We start from the raw sequence: 6000 nt of genomic DNA on the forward strand, positions 1-6000 counted from the left end.
TAAAAACAAAGATGGCGGGGCACTAACTCAGCAGCATTGGTGTCTTAAAGACCTCTAGGGAGGCTCCAAAGGGAGACACAGCCGGGGAAAAGGAGTCTGCAGGGCTCCGAAACAAAAACAAAACAAAAAACCCAAGTCTTATGGGAAGATGCCTTTTTTTAATTTTTAATTTTTTGTTTTGTTTTGTTTTTTTGCTTTTCAAGACAGAGTTTCTCTGTGTAGCTGTGGAGCCTGTCACTATGTAGACCAGGCTGACCTCGAACTCACAGAGATCCTCCTTCCTCTGTCTCCCAAGTGCTGGGATTAAAGGCGTGCACCACCACTGCCCAACTGGGAAGTTGCTTTTAGAAAGTGGACTCACAAAATTGAAAGGGAAGACAACAGAACAGAGCAGCATGCAGTGGAGAGCACAAAACTAAACGTTTCGCTGCTGGCCTCAGCCCTGAGGCAGCAGGCACAGAGGTCATGCTGGATGAGCTCCAGGGCAGCCTGCACCTACAGGTGCAGGGAGATGTGCAGTGGCCTGGAGCTCCTGCAGAAACAGGTCATCACTGACAAGGGCCAGCCCGACAGCCCAGCGGCGCCCCCAGCATGGAGCTGCCCTGGCTACAGCCTGAGATGCTTGCCCTGCTTGGAGACCGAGAGTGCCGCAACGGTGCTGCTGGCAGCCTACAAGCACAGAGATCATGTCTTGAGCTTTGGGGCAGCCAATGTCAAGAAAGGGGAGGTGTGTGGTAGCCTGGAGCTCGCACAGAACCTGCTCCCCCCTTCTCCAGTAGCCCTGCCTAGCTGCAAGATCACCCTGACTCTGGGCAATGGCAGGATATCCAAGACGAGTATTTGCAGTGGTCCAGTATTTATGGTGCTTCAGCAACCAGAAACCTTGAACCAGTCCAGTGACTCACTGCAATGAATATTTTCATGTAAAACCGTTTGGGAAAATATGTGTGTGACACATTGCAGTTTCCAGTGCCACTATGATGAACAAATATGCAATGGAGACGTGGAGGAACAGATGAGTACCTGCGCAGTAGAGAGAGGCAGAACTAGAGATGCATCAAACGTGACAGGTATGAGAGAAGGCTAGGGTGGATTGCAATAGCCTGGAGCTTGTGCAGACTCAGCCCTCGAACACGCTGCCCAGCCACATGATTGCCCTGGTTCTGAGCAGTGACAGGATGTCCAGAATGAAGAACTTCCATTTTCTGGATTGGACCCCTTTGAAAGACCTTAATGATCCATGCTGCCCCTGGAGGCCATGCTGGTATCTATGCCCATGCTGCTGCCCCAGGCGGGGTTGAAGCCTGAGGTTTGTGTGGATGGCTGCCACTGGAGACCTTGTTGATCTGAGGCCTGAGCTACCACCAGGGACCATGTTGGGTCTGTGGTCCTGCTGCAGCAGGGGCTGTGTTGGTGTCCCTGGCCCATGTTACCACCAAAGGCCACATGGATGTCCATGGTCTGTGTGGCTTCCTGAAGCCATGCTGATGGGTCCATATTGGTGTCCATGAGCTATGCTGCCCCAGAGGCCACGTTGATGTCCATGGTTTGTGCTGCTGTCGAGGGCTGTGGTATTATCACCAAAGGTCTGTGGTCTGTGCTGCTATCAGAAGTCATGTGGATGTTCATGGCCATAGCCAGAAACCATGTGGAAGTCTCTGATCCATGCTGCTGCTGACTGCAAAGGGCACAGGAGCTTCTTGTGCAGTGGTATTGGTGACTGCAGGCTCACATGCAGCAGGAGATCCTGCAGAGCATCGCATCTGGCTTGAATTCTGCAGTGTTAGCACCTGGGCTTTGAGCTGCCTTCTGGGATGTCACCTTTTGTGATTGTTACCTTATGTTTGAAGCATTTGATTCTTATCTGCGTTCTTCCCAAGGGTTCAGAGCCTTTGAAAAACTTGGTTACCAGAGGACTTGGAACACCAAGAGTTCTCATGACTGAGAATTGCTTGGGCATTTTTTTCCTTCACACAACTCAAGATAAGGGGTTCAGATACGTAGAAATTGATGTGCTAAACCGGGCGGTGGTGGCGCACACCTTTAATCCCAGCACTCGGGAGGCAGAGCCAGGTGGATCTCTGTGAGTTCGAGGCCAGCCTGGGCTACCAAGTGAGCTCTAGGAAAGGCGCAAAGCTACACAGAGAGACCCTGTCTCGAAAAACCAAAAAAAAAAAAAAAAAAAAAAAAAAAAAAAAAAAAAAAAAAAGAAAAGAAATTGATGTGCTAAGAGGTGTAAATTATAAACAATTAAAAAGGCCTTTCGGGAAGCAACGGCAGTGAGTTCACCGGAAGCTAGTTCCCTTGCTGCTGCTAAACTTAATTCATCCTGGAGTGACCCTAATTCTTCCACAGACTCCCACACAAGACACGACACAGTTGAGAATAAAAAACAGAAGGCTTCTGTGATGACCTCTCCCTCACCCCCAAACCCCAAAAGAAACAATCTAGACACAAAGTTATTAACAAAAACTCTTCAAATTGTGATAGGGATGCTGAAGTGTAGCTCTTCATGGTTGATAGCTTCTGGTGGGGGTGGGTGGGGAAGGGCTCAGTGTTCTTTAAGGGGCTGGCCACTGGGGCGTTTGACTACTTCTTCTTCTTCTTCTTCTTCTTCTTCTTCTTCTTCTTCTTCTTCTTCTTCTTCTTCTTCTTCTTCTTCTTCTTCCTCTTCTTCTTCTCCTCCTCCTCCCCCTCCCCCACCCCTCCTCTCCCCCTCCCCCTCCTCCCCCTCTCCCTTCCCCTTCTCCTTCTCATCCTCCTGCTCCTTCTTCCCCTTTCCCTTCCCCTCCTCCTCCTCCTCCTCCTCCTCCTCCTCCTCCTCCTCCTTTTGCTGGGGGTGTGTGTCACAAGTATGGGGTGGACCTGGGAGGACTGGAAAGTGAGTGTGATCGGAGTTCATGATGTGAAATTCCCAAATAATAAATAAAAGTATTGTGTTAATAAAAAGTATACAATTAAAGAGAATAAATAAATTTGGAAAAAATGTGCTTAAATTTGATTTCTGCTCTATTTTCTCTTTCTAATTAAGAATTGTTTTATCATATTTATTATGTATCTGTGTGGGTGCCTGCAAGGTCAGAGGACAGCCTGGGGGAATCAGCTCTCTCCTTCCACCATGTAGGTCCCAGGGACTGAACTCAGGTCTTCAGGCTTAGCAGCAAGCACCCACACTAACTGAGCCATCCCTCTGTCCCGTCCCATTTTCTCTAGGAAACCAGTTGTAAATATATGCTACACTTCTTAGTAATTATCTCTTAGAGCAGGAATTCTGTTCAGTTATTTTTCTCAATCAATTATTTTCCTCTTTTTCATGTAAGATGATTAGCATTGACCTTTTATTTGATCTCTTATTCTTTGTGGCTCAGTCAGTTGGTAATTCTACCCAGTCTTGTATAATATTACAGGGACCAGTCTTAATATTATACATCCCAGGCACTCAGGAGAGAGAACTGCGAACTTCGAGGACTATTTTTGGGAAATAGAATCTCAGCACACAGGGCTCTTAGTTCAGTCATTTATTCTCCCAAATCTTCTTATCTGTCTCCCTGTGCCCTGGGAATCCCAGTATATATACACTTACAAGCAGTAATCCCTTGGCAGCGCAAAGCCAGACTTCCAGAGTCAAACAGAGGGGTGATAAGAATCATATAGAGGGGCAATTATTGTTAATTATCATTTGCAACCCAAAAGAAAAGTGACTGATGGGGAAATTAATTAACTAAAGGCTAAATTCAGGTAATATCTGTAGCTTGATTTTTTCACCTTGCCCACAGTCAGGACAAATCTCTGTCACCCGCCAGTCCCACAGCCGCTCAGACCCAACCAAGTAAACACAGACACTTATATTGCTTGCAAACCGCATGGCCGTGGCAGGCTTCCTGCTAACTGTCCTTATCTTGCTAACTGTGCTTTTATCTTAAATTGATCCATTTCCATACATCTATACCTTGCCATGTGGCTGGTGGCTTACTGGCGTCTTCACATGCTGCTGGTCATGGCAGCAGCTGCAGTGTCTCTGGTCATGGCGGCGGCTGCAGCCTCTTTTTTTTCTTTAACCCTTTTTTTCTTTAGCCCCACGTTGGGCGCCAAATGTAGCTTGATTTTTTCACCTTGCCCACAGTCAGGACAAATCTCTGTCACCCGCCAGTCCCACAGCCGCTCAGACCCAACCAAGTAAACACAGACACTTATATTGCTTGCAAACCGCATGGCCGTGGCAGGCTTCCTGCTAACTGTCCTTATCTTGCTAACTGTGCTTTTATCTTAAATTGATCCATTTCCATACATCTATACCTTGCCATGTGGCTGGTGGCTTACTGACGTCTTCACATGCTGCTGGTCATGGCAGCAGCTGCAGTGTCTCTGGTCATGGCGGCGGCTGCAGCCTCTTTTTTTCTTTAACCCTTTTTTTCTTTAGCCCCACGTTGGGCGCCAGATATAGATGTAACCAACCGTTTTATTAAATAAGAAACACAGAAATAATGCAAAAGAGAAAGCCGAGAGGTCAGAGCTCAGAGCCAAAATCTCACCCTTCCGCCTGCGGTGTCCCAGCTTCCCGAATGAGGGCTCTATTTCCTGTGCGTTAGTCTATTTAAAGAGACAGAACAAGCCACAGCTATCTCACCTCACCAGTTCCTCAGCTGGTCCTGTTTCCTCAGACCGGAAGCTTCTGTGTCCTCATCCCAATAGCTCTCAGCTGAACTGTGTTGCTCCAAAGCCCGAAAGCCCAACCAGCCAAATGCTTCTAGCTTCTGGTCCCCATGCCCTATACATCTTCCTGCCTTCTACCACCACTCCCTGGGATTAAAGGCTGGCTTTCTGAGATTAAAGGCGTGTGCCACCACCGCCACACTTTTGCTATGGCTCTAATAGCTCTGACCCCCGGACAACTTTATTTATTAACATACAATCAAAATCACATTTCAGTATAATTAGATTACCACCACAAATATCTAAGAAGAGGGATCTTACATGCTCAACTATAGCCTTAAATGTGATTGGTAGAAAATGTTAAGAATCTGTAAGTTGCTAGGTCAATGGGAGAAAATAAAACTGTCTTCTTTTTTCCTGTGGCTCCTATCTGTCCAAGCTATCTGCCGTTTTTTCTGCAGGGTGGGCAAAGTGTGCTCAGTCACTAGGCAACCTGTGTACAGCTAGATGCCTCTGGTGATACTTAAAGGGAGATCTGGAACTAGAGGTAAGATTTGGGAAAGGAGGAAATTAAGCTTAATTGGCACATCCACCAGGACTTAAATGGGTAGCCTGGATGGTTAAGTCTGTTCTTAGAGAATACAGAGGTATCTCTGATAAGGTACTTTCCTCCGTCTGGGGATGGACCTGGCCGGATGCTGCCAATGACAATAATTACAGGGAAGCTTGAACTGGGGTTCTGGCTGTGCGATAGCTGTTATCTAAATATTCCTTTGGTATAGGGGAAATGGTGCCCCATAAATGATGGAAAAGATATACTAGCACACAAGAAACTCATAGCAGAAAACGGCTGATAATCAAAAGTCAAATATCACCAAGGCTCTTTGAGCCTTAGCTTGACCTCTGGAAGGCCCTTGGCTACTTCCAGGTATTAGCTTTGTCATAATCAGCTAAAATCCTACTTGTATATTTTTGCAGCTTGTAGCAACCCAATAATATTTTTATTCACTTTTGGTTTGTTTGTTTTCTTTTTGAGATGGGGTCTTGCTATGTAGCCCAGGCTGGTCTTTAAACTCACTCTGTAGTTTGGGATGGCCAAGAACCCATAGTAATCCTCTAGAGGCCTCAGCCACAGAAGTGCTGGGATTATAGACATGTACCACTATGCCTAGCTCAAATACATGCTTTAAAGTTCTAGAATGTTAATTGGTTTTGTAATTTCTGTTGTGTGGCTAAGAATTCCTATTTGTTCATTCATTTAAACAATGTTTTCTTTTTTTTTGTGATATATATTTTTTATTTTACAATACCATTCAGTTCTACATATCAGCCATGGGTTCCCCTATT

Source organism: Peromyscus maniculatus, chromosome 4 (genome assembly GCF_049852395.1).
Source record: "Peromyscus maniculatus bairdii isolate BWxNUB_F1_BW_parent chromosome 4, HU_Pman_BW_mat_3.1, whole genome shotgun sequence".
Classification (NCBI taxonomy): domain Eukaryota; kingdom Metazoa; phylum Chordata; class Mammalia; order Rodentia; family Cricetidae; genus Peromyscus; species Peromyscus maniculatus.